The sequence below is a fragment of the Malus domestica genome, chromosome 10, assembly GCF_042453785.1.
Source record: "Malus domestica chromosome 10, GDT2T_hap1".
Lineage (NCBI taxonomy): Eukaryota > Viridiplantae > Streptophyta > Magnoliopsida > Rosales > Rosaceae > Malus > Malus domestica.
The window spans coordinates 35,012,747-35,029,229 of NC_091670.1; the positions used below are offsets into that span (position 1 = coordinate 35,012,747).

At 40.8% G+C, this 16,483-nt stretch overlaps 1 pseudogene; it reads right to left on the reverse strand.

Moving 5' to 3' along the window:
- Positions 1–6,554: 6,554 nt before the first annotated feature.
- Positions 6,555–15,543, reverse strand: LOC114827743 (protein PHLOEM PROTEIN 2-LIKE A9-like; annotated as a pseudogene).
- Between the last annotated feature and the right edge of the window lie 940 nt (positions 15,544–16,483).

The following is a 16,483-nucleotide window of genomic DNA, read 5'->3' on the forward strand; positions in this document are numbered from 1 at the left end:
CTTCATTCTCAAATCAGATATCTGACATCACATCCGATATATTATTCTCCTTTATAATGTAACCATTGTTTTTGCAAGTGATCATGAGTGTGGGAACATAAAATATCACGATCAACAGGAACACGCCACATTTACAACTTATCAAATATGACTACTTTATCCTTGAAGGAATACACAAATCATTAGTCAAATCTTAATGGACGACTAACATGTTACATTCTTTACGAAGGTCTTAGAAGCCCACAATCAACATGCACCTCTGAGCCCAATTCATCGCAAACGGTCGAAGTTGATCGCAGTTCGACCTGCGAAGATTCTCTAAAGCATATTCCAAGAATCTCAAAGGAATATTCCAAGAATTTAAATTGAAGACTCCCGAACAACCTTCAAGCTGACCGGTTTCTACTGCCAGTATCTCTTTTCGGAGGTGAGTTTTTGCTCCTGCAGTTGGAGTTGTTTTAGTAGGATTTGATGATTTTATGAACTAGTTTTCTGAAAAAAATGAAGAACATGAAATGAACAAATGCAGTTGCTCTATGAAGGAGAGTGCATTGCTCTCTATTTCATTCCTTGTATTTTCTTAGATCCGATTACAAGGGGAAGCCATCACGCATAAAGTGTGATGCTAGCAAAGGACAAAGTAATACCGTTAGGATTTCACACGGTTCACTCGTATAAGAGTGATCACGTGCACCGCATGGGTAAACTTAAAAACACCAATCACTAATACACGTGACTAACTCTACATCGTTTAGATGTTCTCATCTAGGCCGTTCATTCCATTTGAATATTGAGGACTTTAATGAAAAATTTCTGGTACTGTTTATTTTAACGAAAAACCACATTTTTACAATAAAAAGTCAATCATGGTACTATTCACTTTATCCTTTATTTTATCTTTATCGTTAAAACTCAAAGAAAGAACATTTGCTTCAATTTCGAGCTACGCACTGTGATGCACTCCAACCCTTTGATCTTCATCAGCAACATCCTTATGCTGCAACAAGTTTGTCACTATATTCTTGTTTAGTTAGTGACTCACAGTGGAACGAAAGGGTTGGGTAACTTGGGTTAATCACGCTAGCTAACTCATGAACCCGAGTTCCAAATCTTCAAAATTGAGTTTGTTTAGTTCTACAAACTAAATAATAATGATTTATCGTATATAAACAGTCACTTTTGTTCAGTACCAGGATGATGATAAACGTCCCTTATTAATCCTGATTAAAGAATAATGTTACGCAGAAACTGGGAATTAATTGCAGCATCAGCACATCTAGCTACATGCGAGTGTAGTTCCCGTAACCTATATATGAGTGCGCTATATGTTTAAATTCCGTGAGCAGTGATTGGTTGTCTTGATGGAATTTCGGCCTTCTGAGTTCTGCGTGTTTTAGTTCCCCTTCCTCCAATTCTTGCTGAGTTGCTGGTGTGGTGCATCCTTTGAAAATTTGGAGCTAAAACCACGCATATATATACTTGGTGTACGTATACACATACATGTATTTCATTAACTGGCTCTGAATATATAAGAAATAATTTATTCATGTGACTGAGATACAAATACATGCTACAGTAGCAAATACTATTAGAGTTTGATTTCGGGTAGATTCAATGGAACAGTAAAATGCACACACAGAGAGCAGAGCTTTCTTCAAAGGTTTCAGTGTATTCAACTTGTTCACAAAACAAAGAGCTCAAAGAGCATGTTTTAACGTTGGAGGAGTGAGAAACAATTTCACCCTCTCACAACATTACAAATCCATCACAACCATTCATTTCAAAGTCATCATATAAGATGCTTGCACATGTCATGAGCTATGACTCATTCTAATCCAATCTAATCTAAATACCAATTGGAATATGATCCAAAGGTTTACATTAGATCCTACACTTTGTTTATAATGAAACTACCACAGCAAATACATTTATACTTCAATACTCCCTTCTAAATGTTTTGCTGATTTCACACCAAGAGCAGTTCTCAAGTATTCGAATCGATCCTTAGGAAGAGCCTTGGTAAAGATGTCTGCCAATTGCTCCTCTGTGCTGCAATAATGCAGTTCAATTGTCCCGTCTTGAATGGCATCTCTTATGAAATGATACCTCCGATTAATATGCCTGGTTTTATGATGAAACACTGGATTCTTAGACATGGCTATGGCAGAAGTGTTGTCACACAACAAAGGTGTAGCCTCCACTTGTTCTTCTCCAAAATCAGATAAAACAAACCTCAACCACATTGCTTGTGTTGTAGCTTCTGCAGCACTTACATACTCGGCCTCTGCAGTAGATAAAGCCACACTGCATTGTTTAACAGAAGCCCAAGAAAACACTCCTGAACCTAAACTGAATGCATAGCCTGAGGTGCTCTTCATGTCATCCAAGCTTCCTGCCCAATCACTATCACAGTAGCCTATCAACACAGCAGCTTTTCCTTTCACATATTCGATTCCAAAATCCAATGTACCTTGCACATATCTCAAGACTCTTTTAGCTGTCCCCATGTGTTTTCTAGTAGGTTTGTGCATGAACCTTGCTAGCAAACATGATGCATACATTAGATCAGGTCTAGTAGCTGTCAAGTATAACAAACTACCAACCACTGTCCTGTACAAACTTTCATCAGCATCCTCACTTCCATCTTCCTTAGATAACTTGTCATCAACTGCAAGTGGTGTTTTTACTGCTTTGCATTCTTTCAATCCAAATTTCTCAAGTAGTGACTTGGCATATTTCTTCTGATGAATAAATATACTCTTATCTGTTTGAACTATGCCTAGACCAAGGAAGTGATGTAACAATCCCAGATCTGACATCTCATATTGCTTCATCATATCCTTCTTAAATTCTTGAATCATTTCATCAGAATTCCCTGTGTAGATAATGTCATCTACATACAGAGATACAATAAGCACACCTGCATCACTGAACTTTGTATACAGAGTAGCTTCACTTTGGCTTTTCTCAAAACCAGATCGATTGAAATAATTGTCTATCTCATCATACCAAGCTCTAGGAGCTTGTTTTAGACCGTATAAAGCATTTTTCAACTTGTAGACCTTATCTTCCTGTCCTTGAACTTCAAATCCCTGTGGTTGATCCACATATACTTCCTCATGCAGTGTACCATTTAGGAATGCAGATTTAACATCCAATTGAAACAACTTCCATTCCTTTTGAGCTGCCAAAGCAATGAGAGTTCTAATGGTATCAAGCCTTGCCACAGGTGCAAAGGTCTCGTTGAAGTCCACTCCGGGCTTTTGAGAATAACCCTTAGCCACTAGCCGTGCCTTGTTCTTCTGTACTGAACCATCCAGATTGAGTTTTGTTTTGTAAACCCATTTTACACCAATTACAGGTTTATCAAATGGTCTTTTGACCAACTCCCATGTATCATTCTTTTCGATCATCTCAATCTCTGTGGACATAGCTTTTCTCCAAGCCTCATCCCCTGATGCTTCTTCAAAACATTCAGGTTCTATCACACAGAAATTGCACCTTTCATAAATTTCATTCAAGCCTCTGAACCTTAATGGAGTATGATCATACATTTGTGAGCTGGTATGATCTATTTGCTCTTCTTGTCTTGAAGAAGAAGCAATAACTTGCTCATGTTGTTCCTGTAGTGATTCTGTGCATTCAAATATTGCATCATCTTCAACAGCTTCAGTCTCATTCTCTTTGCTTCCATCAACATCACTTGGAACTGAGATGGACATAGTCTTCTTATTACCAGATTTCCAATCCCAACAAGAGTTCTCATCAAATATTACATCTCTAGAAATAACAATCTTGTTAGTTTTAGGATTGAACAACCTGTAACCCTTTTCACACGTTCCATAGCCAAGGAATATGCACATTACACTTGTTGCATCCAGTTTCTGCCTCATTTGTGATGGAACCTGTGCATAACATAAAGATCCAAACACTTTTAAATGTTTTACTCCAGGCTTTCTTCCACTGTAAGTTTCAAATGGAGTCTTCTTATTCAAGACCTTGGTAGGACATCTATTGAGAATGTAGACTGCAGTATTCACTGCTTCTGCCCAAAATTCAAATGGAATCCCTTTCTCCAACATCATGCATTTAGCCATTTCTACAATGGTCCTATTTCTTCTCTCAGCAACACCATTCTGTTGAGGAGAATAGGCCACTGTAAGTTGTCTTTCTAGACCAAGATTTTCACAATATTGAGAGAATTCCAGAGAAGTATACTCCCCTCCCCTGTCACTCCTTAATTTCTTCACTTTGAATCCACTTTGTAGTTCAACAGTTGCCTTGAACCTCTTAAATATGCCAAATGCATCAGATTTGTTTCTCAGAAAATAGACCCATCCCATTCTGGTACAATCATCTGTGAAAGTGATGAAAGACTTGTTTCCAGCTTTGGTAAGTGTTTGCATTGGTCCACATATATCAGTATGTATTAACTCCAATGGTAGTGCAGCTCTCCAGTTTGTTTCTTTAGGAAAAGCATCTCTAGAATGCTTTCCAATAGCACATCCCTCACATACTGTGGAATTCACTCTGAGCTCAGGTAAACCAGTCACCATGTCATGCTCTTGAAGTTGCATGAGAGCCTTCATATTTAGATGCCCGAGTCTTCTATGCCATATCTCAGCAGCTTGTTTAACACCTGCCCTCATAGCCATTTGTATTCCTGGTTGCAACTTCAAAGGAAAGCTTCGATTTCCCTTCATAGGAATTTTAACAACCAGATTAGAGCATGTAAAATCTTCATAAATTCTGACTTCAATTCCCCCAAACACAAGGTAATATCCATGCTCCATCATTTGTCCCACACTCAATAGATTCTCCTTTAAACCAGGTACTAACATGATCTCCTTGATGTACCGTTTGCCTTGCTTAGTTGCAACCATTAACTCTCCTTTTCCAACTACATTAACCAACTCCCCTGTGCCCATCTCAACTTTGGCAGTAACACTTCTATCAATGTTCTCCAGTAAATCTTCTCTTCCTGTCATGTGATTACTGCAGCCACTATCAACATACCAAACATCTTCTCCCTTCTTCACTGCAGCAGCCATACACACATAGAACATAGTTGGATTGTTCTCCACTTGTTTGACATAATTTGCCTGTTGAGTAACCTTCTTTGACCTGCAATCCTTAACAAAATGCCCTGGCTTATCACAGTTATGGCACCTTGGTTTTCCCTTGAACCAACACTCTCCAAAATGAAGTTTATCACAGTACTTACATGCATTCTTGACATTATCAGAAGACCCAGTAAATTTTCCTTGATGGTGCACAGATTTGTTATCCCATTTCTTACTCTTTGTCTGCCAGTTCTTTGTGGGTTTAAAACTCTGATTGCCATTGTAATTGTTCTTCCTGGGAGCTATACTTAAACTAGCAAATGCCTTTTCATTTCTATCTTCAGAATGTCTATCAATTCGTTGTTCATACCCCTTTAGGGTAGCAACAACATCCTGCACATCAACACTCTCCAGATCCCTAGTGTTTTCTATCACAGCAACAATACTATCATAAGACTTAGGCAAACTTATCAATAGCTTCTGCACAATTCTTTGATTTCCTATATCTTCACCATAACTTTTCATTTGTGACATAAGATCAAATAATCGCACAACATACACAGAGAATGCTTCATTTTCACCCATACGAGTGTATTCAAAATCTCGCCTTAAACTTTGGAGTTTCACAGATCTCACCTGTTTATCCCCAATAAATTCTTGCTTCAGTGCATCCCAAGCCTCCTTTGCCGTCTCCAGTATGGCGATTCGTGGGAAAATTTCATCGGACACAGAACCTTGAATAATCCCGAGAGCCTTAGCATCCTTGATCATGTTCTCCTTTAGCTGCTTTAGTTCAGCGGCATTGAGTTCTTCATCTTCTTTCTTCACCGGAGGTTTATACCCCGTTTCAACCATATCCCACAGATCGTGAGATCTGAAAATAGTCTTCATCTTTATCTGCCAGAAATCAAAGTTTTCCCCATTGAAAATCGGTGCTCGAAGATCAGCACCACTCGATCCAGCCATATTAGACTTGTTATCGAGTTACCCAGTGATTTTTCAGATTGATCTTCAATCGCAGCAAACTCGATTCTCTGTCGAGTTCCTTAGCTGCAACCCTTGTCACAGATTCACGCCCAGATTGAGATCCAACCTGGCTCTGAGGCCATATTAGAGTTTGATTTCGGGTAGATTCAATGGAACAGTAAAATGCACACACAGAGAGCAGAGCTTTCTTCAAAGGTTTCAGTGTATTCAACTTGTTCACAAAACAAAGAGCTCAAAGAGCATGTTTTAACGTTGGAGGAGTGAGAAACAATTTCACCCTCTCACAACATTACAAATCCATCACAACCATTCATTTCAAAGTCATCATATAAGATGCTTGCACATGTCATGAGCTATGACTCATTCTAATCCAATCTAATCTAAATACCAATTGGAATATGATCCAAAGGTTTACATTAGATCCTACACTTTGTTTATAATGAAACTACCACAGCAAATACATTTATACTTCAATAAATACTTCATACTAGCTAGTATATGATCTCAAATAACCGTATATGAGGTAAGTTATCATTATTAAATAGTCACATATATAAAACCCAACGAAGAAAATATTTCACTACATACGTGTATTGTATATATAGAAAATACCATGGGAACTGCGGACTAATTTAAGCTAAGGTCGAAGTTACTTCTGTCACATTTGCTTGATGAATTTTCAAGCCCCCTTCCATTTTCCACTCCAGATTTCATACAGACCAAAGTGAAGCATGTTATCGACACTAGCGGGCAGAACTTCAATTCTCAATGGCGGGCTGGTTTTGTCAGGAATTGTGAATCTGCCTACATTTGGATCCTGCACTACTTTAACTTTGGTCCATTTGTACTTGCCCCTTTTCCCTACCTTGGCCATCAAGAAAGCTTGTATATCTCTCCAACCAAATGAACTAGGTGCCATTTCTACGTCTAAGCTGATTTGGTACGTCTTCGTAGGTATTAAACTAACTGAGCCTGTTACTTCTAGCCAAGAAACCTGTTTCAACTCCGTAGGGTCATTAGAGTCACCTTTGGATAGCCTGCAAAATGTATAGTATGCAGCCAATTATTCACATAGTGAAGCCGAAACAAAAGGGCTTGGTGATATTAGAAGTGGAAACTCCTATATATAAATTGCATATTATTTTTTGTCATATGCTCGATGTGGGATCCTATTCTCCAACAATATTTAAACCTTAATGAGTGCATAATAACAAAAGGAGACTGTCTAAAGTACATTTACCAAACAAAAATCTCAAAAGGCGGGACAAGCACACATAAGTGGAGTAGACGCGTAGCTCCCATACTTATGAGAAATGATATTAGCATTTTCCTATTACCAGATGTATATAACCACAACAACAACAACAACAAAGCCTTTTCCCACTAAGTGGGGTCGGCTATATGAATCCTAGAACGCCATTGCGCTCGGTTTTGTGTCATGTCCTCCGTTAGATCCAAGTACTCAAGTCTTTTCTTAGGGTCTCTTCCAAAGTTTTCCTAGGTCTTCCTCTACCCCTTCGGCCCTGAACCTCTGTCCCGTAGTCACATTTTCGAACCGGAGCGTCAGTAGGCCTTCTTTGCACATGTCCAAACCACCGGAACCGATTTTCTCTCATATTTCCTTCAATTTTGGCTACTCCTACTTTACCTCGGATAACCTCATTCCCAATCTTATCCTTTCTCGTGTGCCCATACATCCCACGAAGCATCCTCATCTCCGCTACACCCATTTTGTGTACGTTGATGCTTCACTGCCCAACATTCTGTGCCATACAACATCGCTGGCCTTATTGCCGTCCTATAAAATTTTCCCTTGAGCTTCAGTGGCCTACGACGGTCACACAACACGCCGGATGCACTCTTACACTTCATCCATCCAGCTTGTATTCTATGGTTGAGATCTCCATCTAATTCTTCGTTCTCTTGCAAGATAGATCCTAGGTAGCGAAAATGGTCACTTTTTGTGATCTTCGCTAGATTGCTCTGGTCATTAGTGTGGATAAGTATATAAATGGATAGAGATAGGAAAGCAAACACAAGATGTACGTGGTTCACCTAGATTTGCTACGTCCACGGAATAGAGGAGTTCTCATTAATTGTGAAGGGTTTACACAAAAGCAAACACAAGATGTACGTGGTTCACCTAGATTGGCTACGTCCACGGAATAGAGGAGTTCTCATTAATTGTTTAGGGTTTACACAAGTACATAGGTTCAAGCTCTCCTTTAGTGAGTACAAGTGAATGATTTAGTACAAATGACATTAGGAAATATTGTGGGAGAATGATCTCGTAGCCACGAAACTTCTAAGTACCGGAGTGTAGTATCGTCTTGACTTGCCTTATCTGTCTCATAGGTAGATGTGGCATCTTCTCTGGAAGTACTCTTCCTCCATCCAGGGGTGGTATCTGTAACTGGTGGAGATGCACAAGGTAATGTATCAATTTCACTTGAAACTTACTTGTAGTTTCATGCTTGGTCAAGCGCGATACAAACCATGTAGTAGGAGTCCCCCAAGTCGCCGAGCTAGGGGATCTGCTGAAAGAGGTGACAGACAAGGTAAGCAATCAGAGCTCCAGCTGATTGTTCACATTCTCCCTATCTTGCAGGCAGCATGAAGGATAAAGAGAAGAAAAATGAGGAGAGATGATATGGGATACTTTTGCTTTTGAAGAAGTAAGTCCATCAAATCTAGAGTACGTTCGACCCTGCTGATATGGGATACTTTTGCTTTTGACAGAGTAGTGGATGTATCGGCACGTGTGCTGTTACGCTTGTCTCCACATGCTTCCTTGTATCCTTCTCACTTGCCCTATTTGTTCCTCAGGCAGATGCGGTATCTTCCCTGGAAGCATAAGATGTTGAAGATGAGTACTCGAGAGCAATGCCAGGTAAGTAATCAGGTAAGGGGTTCCAGGCAGTCAGTTCTTGGCTGGAAGCTTGATTCCAAGTGCTGACTGATTGCTCTCTTTCTCCTTGTCTTGCAGGTAAGAACAAGGCCAAAGGAAAAGACAGGGAAAAAGCATGATATGGGATACTCTTGCTTTTAACCCTGATGATATGAGATATTATTGCTCTAGTATAGCTTGTTTACAAAGGTATTATCGGGGGGAAAGAAAGCTGAATATTTCGAAAGGCTTCGTTGGGAGTGCCCTCTCAGATAAGAGAAAGGGTTGAGCATTTTTGCAGGTCTGCCTGTCCGTTAGGGATGGAGGTCGACATATATAGGAGTCTCCCTAACATCAAGTAATAATGCTATTCCTTTACCCTGCTTGGTTATAGCACGGTAGTGGGAGCTGCCAGCTTCACATGTTTTAACTCTGTCAGAGCACTTTGAAAAAGTGGTCTGTGGTATCTGGAAAGCTGATGTTGCGTGTGAAGATTACAGACAAGCTTTATCCAAGGAGATCCAGCTCTTGAAGTTGGGAAAGTGGTGCCTCTTCGATTTTCGAACAAGCAATCCTGTCGGGGATCTGGCTCTCGAGATTCGGAGAATGATGCCTCTTCGATTTTTGAGAAAGCAATCCTGCTGGGGGTCTAGCTCTCGAGATTCGGAGAGCGGTGTCTCTTCGATTTTTGAGAAAGTAATCATGTTGGGAGTCTGGCTCTCGAGATTCGGAGGGCGGTGCCTCTTCGATTTTGGAGCAAGCAATCTTGTTAGGAGTGTTTTCTCGAATGTGAGTAAAGGTTGGATGTGTTTGCTAGTCTACCTTGCCACGAAGCACAGAGGTTGACACACAGGGACTTTCCAATTATCCAGCAGTGGTACTGTTCCTTTACCCTCTCTTCGATTTTTGAGAAAGTAATCATGTTGGGAGTCTGGCTCTCGAGATTCGGAGGGCGGTGCCTCTTCGATTTTGGAGCAAGCAATCTTGTTGGGAGTGTTTTCTCGAATGTGAGTAAAGGTTGGGCATGTTTGCTAGTCTACCTTGCCACGAAGCACAAAGGTTGACACACAAGGACTTTCCAATTATCCAGCAGTGGTACTGTTCCTTTACCCTCTCTTCGATTTTTGAGAAAGTAATCATGTTGGGAGTCTGGCTCTCGAGATTCGGAGGGCGGTGCCTCTTCGATTTTGGAGCAAGCAATCTTGTTGGGAGTGTTTTCTCGAATGTGAGTACAGGTTGGGCATGTTTGCTAGTCTACCTTGCCACGAAGCACAGAGGTTGACACACCGGGACTTTCCAATTATCCAGCAGTGGTACTGTTCCTTTACCCTTGTGGGTAATAATATGGTAGCTAGACCTTCAAAATTTATGTGTTTAAACTTTGTTAGTGTTGTTTCTTTGCAATTTTTTTACCCTTCTTGGTCAGAGCGATGTAGTGGGAGCTGCAAGCTTCACGTGTCTCAACTTTGTCAGAGAACTTTGGCAAAGTTATCTTTGGTACCCATGAGCTACTGTTGCGTGTGGGAAGTGGGTGATTGAACAGTACGATTCATGTGCTTTCTACTTCGTCAGAAATCTTCGACAGAATGCCCATAATTTCCGCAAAGCTGAGTGTGCGTGTGACAGGTGCTGACAAGGCTGGAAAAGTAGGTGCCTCTTCGATTTCTGAGATCGGCCCTCGTGGTCTCTGAGCATCCCAGCTTTTGAGAAAGCAAGCCTCTTCGATTTCTGAGATCGGCCTTCGTGGTCTTTGAGCAGCCCAGCTTTTGAGAAAGCAAACGCCTCTTCGATTTCTGAGATCGACCCTCGTGGTCTCTGAGCAGCCCAGCTTTTGAGAAAGCAAACGCCTCTTCGATTTCTGAGCAGGCGCCTCTTCGATTTCTGAAGCTTCGTTGAGTGCAGATTTTTATAGGGGCTGACATTAAGTTCCAAAGCACACTTGAATATCCACCAGTAGAAGCTCCATTCTTGCACTTCTAAGATCTTGATTTGTCCGACCTCTTCTCTCTTCAACACCTTTGAAAATGTCTGGCCCCTCCGACCGTCGTTTTGACTTGAACCTTGTTGAAGAGGCAACCCCGCCTTCTCCAGACAACATATGGCGTCCATTCTTCGTCTCCCCTACTGGTCTTCTTACCGTTGGGGATTCCGTGATGAAGAATGATATGACCGCTGCGGTAGTGGCCAGGAACCTTCTCACTCCCAAAGATAACAGACTACTTTCCAAACGGTCTGATGAGTTGGCTGTTAAGGATTCTCTGGCTCTCAGTGTTCAGTGTGCAGGTTCTGTGTCTAATATGGCCCAACGCCTATTTGCTCGAACCCGCCAAGTTGAATCATTGGCGGCTGAAGTGATGAGTCTCAAACAGGAGATTAGAGGGCTCAAGCATGAGAATAAACAGTTGCACCGGCTCGCACATGACTATGCTACAAACATGAAGAGGAAGCTTGACCAGATGAAGGAATCTGATGGTCAGGTTTTACTTGATCATCATAGATTTGTGGGTTTGTTCCAAAGGCATTTATTGCCTTCGTCTTCTGGGGCTGTACCGCGTAATGAAGCTCCAAATGATCAACCTCTGATGCCTCCTCTTTCTAGGGTTTTGTCCAGTACTGAGGCCCCGAATGATCCTCCTCCGGTGCCTTCTCTTTCTGAGGCTCTACCGACTGCTGAGACCTCTCCTAAGCAACCTTTGTGAAGGCTCCCTCTTGTTTGTTTATTTTGACTCAAGTATATGTACATATTTGTAACTTATCGGGGATATCAATAAATAAGCTTTCCTTCATTTCAACGTATTGTGTTAAATACACCAAAGCCTTCTTCGCTAAGTTCTTTGAATTTTCTTTTGTTGAAGCTTGTATGTTGAAGCTTTGTGAGTGGAGCATATAGGTTGAGGTAGTGTTCCCTTAATTTCCCGAGTGAGGAAAACTTCTTGGTTGGAGACTTGGAAAATCCAAGTCACTGAGTGGGATCGGTTATATGAATCTTAGAACGCCATTGTGTTCTGTCCTGTGTCATGTCCTCCGTTAGATCCAAGTACTCTAAGTCTTTTCTTAGGGTCTCTTCCAAAGTTTTCCTAGGTCTTCCTCTGCCCCTTCGGGCCTGAACCTCTGTCCCATAGTCGCATCTTCTGATCGGAGCGTCAGTAGGCCTTCTTTGCACATGTCCAAACCACCATAACCGATTTTCTCTCATCTTTCCTTCAATTTCGGCTACTCCTACTTTACCCCGGATATCCTCATTCCTAATCTTATCCTTTCTCGTGTGCCCACACATCCAACGAAGCATCCTCATCTCCGCTACACCCATTTTGTGTACGTGTTGATGCTTCACCGCCCAACATTCTGTGCCATACAGCATCGCCGGCCTTATTGCCGTCCTATAAAATTTTCCCTTGAGCTTCAGTGGCATACGGCGGTCACACAACACGCCGGATGCACTCTTCCACTTCATCCATCCAGCTTGTATTCTATGGTTGAGATCTCCATCTAATTCTCCGTTCTTTTGCAAGATAGATCCTAGGTAACGAAAACGGTCGCTCTTTGGTATTTCTTGATCTCCGATCCTCACCCCTAACTCGTTTTGGCCTCCATTTGCACTGAACTTGCACTCCATATATTCTGTCTTTGATCGGCTTAGGCGAAGACCTTTAGATTCCAACACTTCTCTCCAAAGGTTAAGCTTTGCATTTATCCCTTCCTGAGTTTCATCTATCAACACTATATCGTCTGCGAAAAGCATACACCAAGGAATATCATCTTGAATATGTCCTGTTAACTCATCCATTACCAACGCAAAAAGGTAAGGACTTAAGGATGAGCCTTGATGTAATCCTACAGTTATGGGAAAGCTTTCGGTTTGTCCTTCATGAGTTCTTACGGCAGTCTTTGCTCCTTCATACATATCCTGTATAGCTTGGATATATGCTACTCGTACTCCTTTCTTCTCTAAAATCCTCCAAAGAATGTCTCTTGGGACCCTATCATACGCTTTTTCCAAATCTATAAAGACCATGTGTAAATCATTTTTCCCATCTCTATATCTTTCCATCAATCTTCGTAAGAGATAGATTGCCTCCATGGTTGAGCGCCCTGGCATGAACCCGAATTGGTTGTCCGAAACCCGTGTCTCTTGCCTCAATCTATGCTCAATGACTCTCTCCCAGAGTTTCATTGTATGACTCATTAGCTTAATACCCCTATAGTTCATGCAATTTTGTACATCGCCCTTATTCTTGTAGATAGGCACCAAAGTGCTCATTCGCCACTCATTCGGCATCTTCTTCGTTTTCAAAATCCTATTGAAAAGGTTAGTGAGCCATGTTATACATGTCTCTCCCAAAACTTTCCACATTTCGATTGGTATATCGTTTGGGCCTACTGCTTTTCTATGCTTCATCTTCTTCAAAGCTACACCCACTTCTTCCTTCCGGATTCTACGATAAAAAGAGTAGTTTCTACACTCTTCTGAGTTACTCAACTCCCCTAAAGAAGCACTCCTTTCATGTCCTTCATTGAAAAGATTATGAAAATAACCTTTCCATCTGTCTTTAACCGCGTTCTCTGTAGCAAGAACCTTTCCATCCTCATCCTTGATGCACCTCACTTGGTTTAGGTCCCTTGTCTTCTTGTCCCTTGCTCTAGCTAGTTTATAGATATCCAACTCTCCTTCTTTGGTATCTAGTCGCTTATACATATCGTCATAAGCCGCTAACTTAGCCTCTCTCACAGCTTTCTTCGCCTCTTGCTTCGCTTTTCTATACCTTTCACCATTTTCATCGGTCCTATCCTTGTATAAGGTTTTACAACATTCCTTCTTAGCCTTCACCTTTGCTTGTACCTCCTCATTCCACCACCAAGATTCCTTTTGGTGTGGGGCAAAGCCCTTGGACTCTCCTAATACCTCTTTTGCTACTTTTCGGATACAACTAGCCATGGAATCCCACATTTGGTTAGCTTCCCCCTCTCTATCCCACACACACTGGGTGATTACTTTCTCTTTGAAAATGGCTTGTTTTTCTTCTTTTAAATTCCACCATCTAGTCCTTGGGCACTTCCAAGTCTTGTTCTTTTTTCTCACTCTTTTGATATGTACATCTATCACCAACAAGCGATGTTGATTAGCCACGCTCTCTCCTGGTATAACTTTGCAATCCTTACAAGTTATACGATCCCCTTTCCTCATTAGAAGAAAATCTATTTGTGTTTTTGACGACCCACTCTTGTAGGTGATCACATGTTCTTCTCTCTTCTTAAAGAAGGTGTTGGCTAAGAAGAGATCATATGCCATTGCAAAATCCAAGATAGCTTCCCCATCCTCGTTTCTCTCCCCAAAACCATGGCCACCATGAAAACCTCCATAGTTGCCTGTCTCCCTGCCCACGTGTCCATTTAAATCTCCTCCTATAAATAACTTCTCTGTCTGAGCAATTCCTTGCACCAAGTCTCCAAGGTCTTCCCAAAATTTCTCCTTCGAACTCGTATCCAACCCTACTTGAGGTGCGTACGCACTAATCACATTGATAAGTTCTTGTCCTATTACAATCTTGATTGCCATGATTCTATCTCCTAGCCTCTTGACATCTACAACATCTTGTGTCAAGGTCTTGTCCACGATGATGCCAACACCGTTTCTCGTTCTATTTGTGCCCGAATACCATAGTTTAAACCCTGAGTTTTCTAGATCCTTTGCCTTACGACCAACCCACTTAGTTTCTTGTAGGCACATAATATTTATCCTTCTCCTCACCCTAACTTCTACTACTTCCATAGATTTTCCCGTCAAGGTTCCTATATTCCACGTTCCTAAACGCATTTTGCTCTCTTGAACTCTACCCTTCTGTCCTAGCTTCTTCACCCTTCCCCGTCTAATAGGATTAAAGTACTTCTTTTGTGTGTCCCGTGTAAAGTTGATAGGAGCATATGCTCCCAAACAACTTTGAGTGGAGTCGTTCGAAAAGAAGTTTCTATAGCCCCCTTGCTCATTTAACACTGCATTCGGGTGCCGATGGAGATACAGCGACCCTTGCTCACTTATCACTGTGCTCAGGCCACACAGCGCGCCACTTACGGGTGACGCCCTAGCTTTAGCGCGATTTCGTTCTGGATTCATTTTCATAAGGATTCGACGTGATCATGGAGTGCCGGCTGTCGACTACCTGACGCCCTCCCCCTCCTCCTTTATCCGGGCTTGGGACCGGCAATGTAAGATAAACTTACACGGCGGAGTTTACCAGATGTATATAACCAATTATATTTAAGATTTTGTCGTAGTTCCAGATAATTGACTCCTTACTTCTTAGGTAATTTCCAGTAGTGTTCAACATTGCCCCATACAATGCTAAGTCCCCGTGGTTTGAGGATGTAACTATCTCCCTGTAAAACACAAATATACAATTAATCTCTTTTTAACAGAAAGGGATTAGATATATGCGAAAGATTGTTTTCCGATATTAACAAGACATTTAGCAATGAATTAAAAAATTTGTGAGGCCTTTCCTGTTTTTTTATTTTATCTTCCTCTGCTTGGAAATGAGGTTTAGTACTCAGAGACATTTCGAAACCTAACTCGGTTTTCTTCTTCTTCTTCTTCTTCTTCTTCTTCTTCTTCTTCTTCTTCTTCTTCTTCTTCTTCTTCTTCTTCTTCTTCTTCTTCTTCTTCTTCTTCTTCTTCTTCTTCTTCTTCTTCTTCTTCTTCTTCTTCTTCTTCTTCTTCTTCTTCTTCTTCTTCTTCTTCTTCTTCTTCTTCTTCTTCTTCTTCTTCTTCTTCTTCTTCTTCTCTAGCCTTTTTATAAACCCATGATCCAGTGGGCCGAAAAGAATCTAATGCCTCCAGAAAACAAAACGAAAATGTAACCAAAACAAATTAATAATGAAATTGAATTAGGCATAGAGAATCAAGTGATTGGTTTTGACTTGTTACAAGGTCCCTTGCCTTTTATTTTGAAAGGTTCCTTAGCTTTTTAAAAGAAGAATATATATATATATATATATGGATTGCTAGTAAACGGTATTGAATAAATGTTCCAACGTGCGATATATTTTCTTTGATTACCATGTAAAATATGAATTAGTATTAGAATTAAGCCAAACTTTATAAGTCAACCTATTTTCCCAATTTTCAACGGTGGCAACCACTTGTTAGTCAGTACTACGGTCTAGTAATATTCCTCTTTATTTAGAAGTAAGAGGTCTTAGGTTTGAATCTCATGAATGGCGAATTCGATACCAAATTAAGTTGCACATTATGTGGTTTACCTGAACTCTCCATCCCTTTAATGTGAAAATACATCGATGTACTCAAAAAATAAAATTGTGGCCGCCACTTCATATACTGTTTCTTAATTTTCATTGCCCTTTTCGGGAGGCAAATTGATGCGGGAGCAAGCATACACCTTAGAAATTGCTCACATGCATTGGAATTGGAATAGGAATAATAATGACAGTGCACTTTTAATTACTTAGAAATTTGTTAAGTCCATTTAGAATATGGTGAGTCTTTTAGGAAGTTGTAATTCATTTATGCTTCCTTTATCTTTGCTTTAAC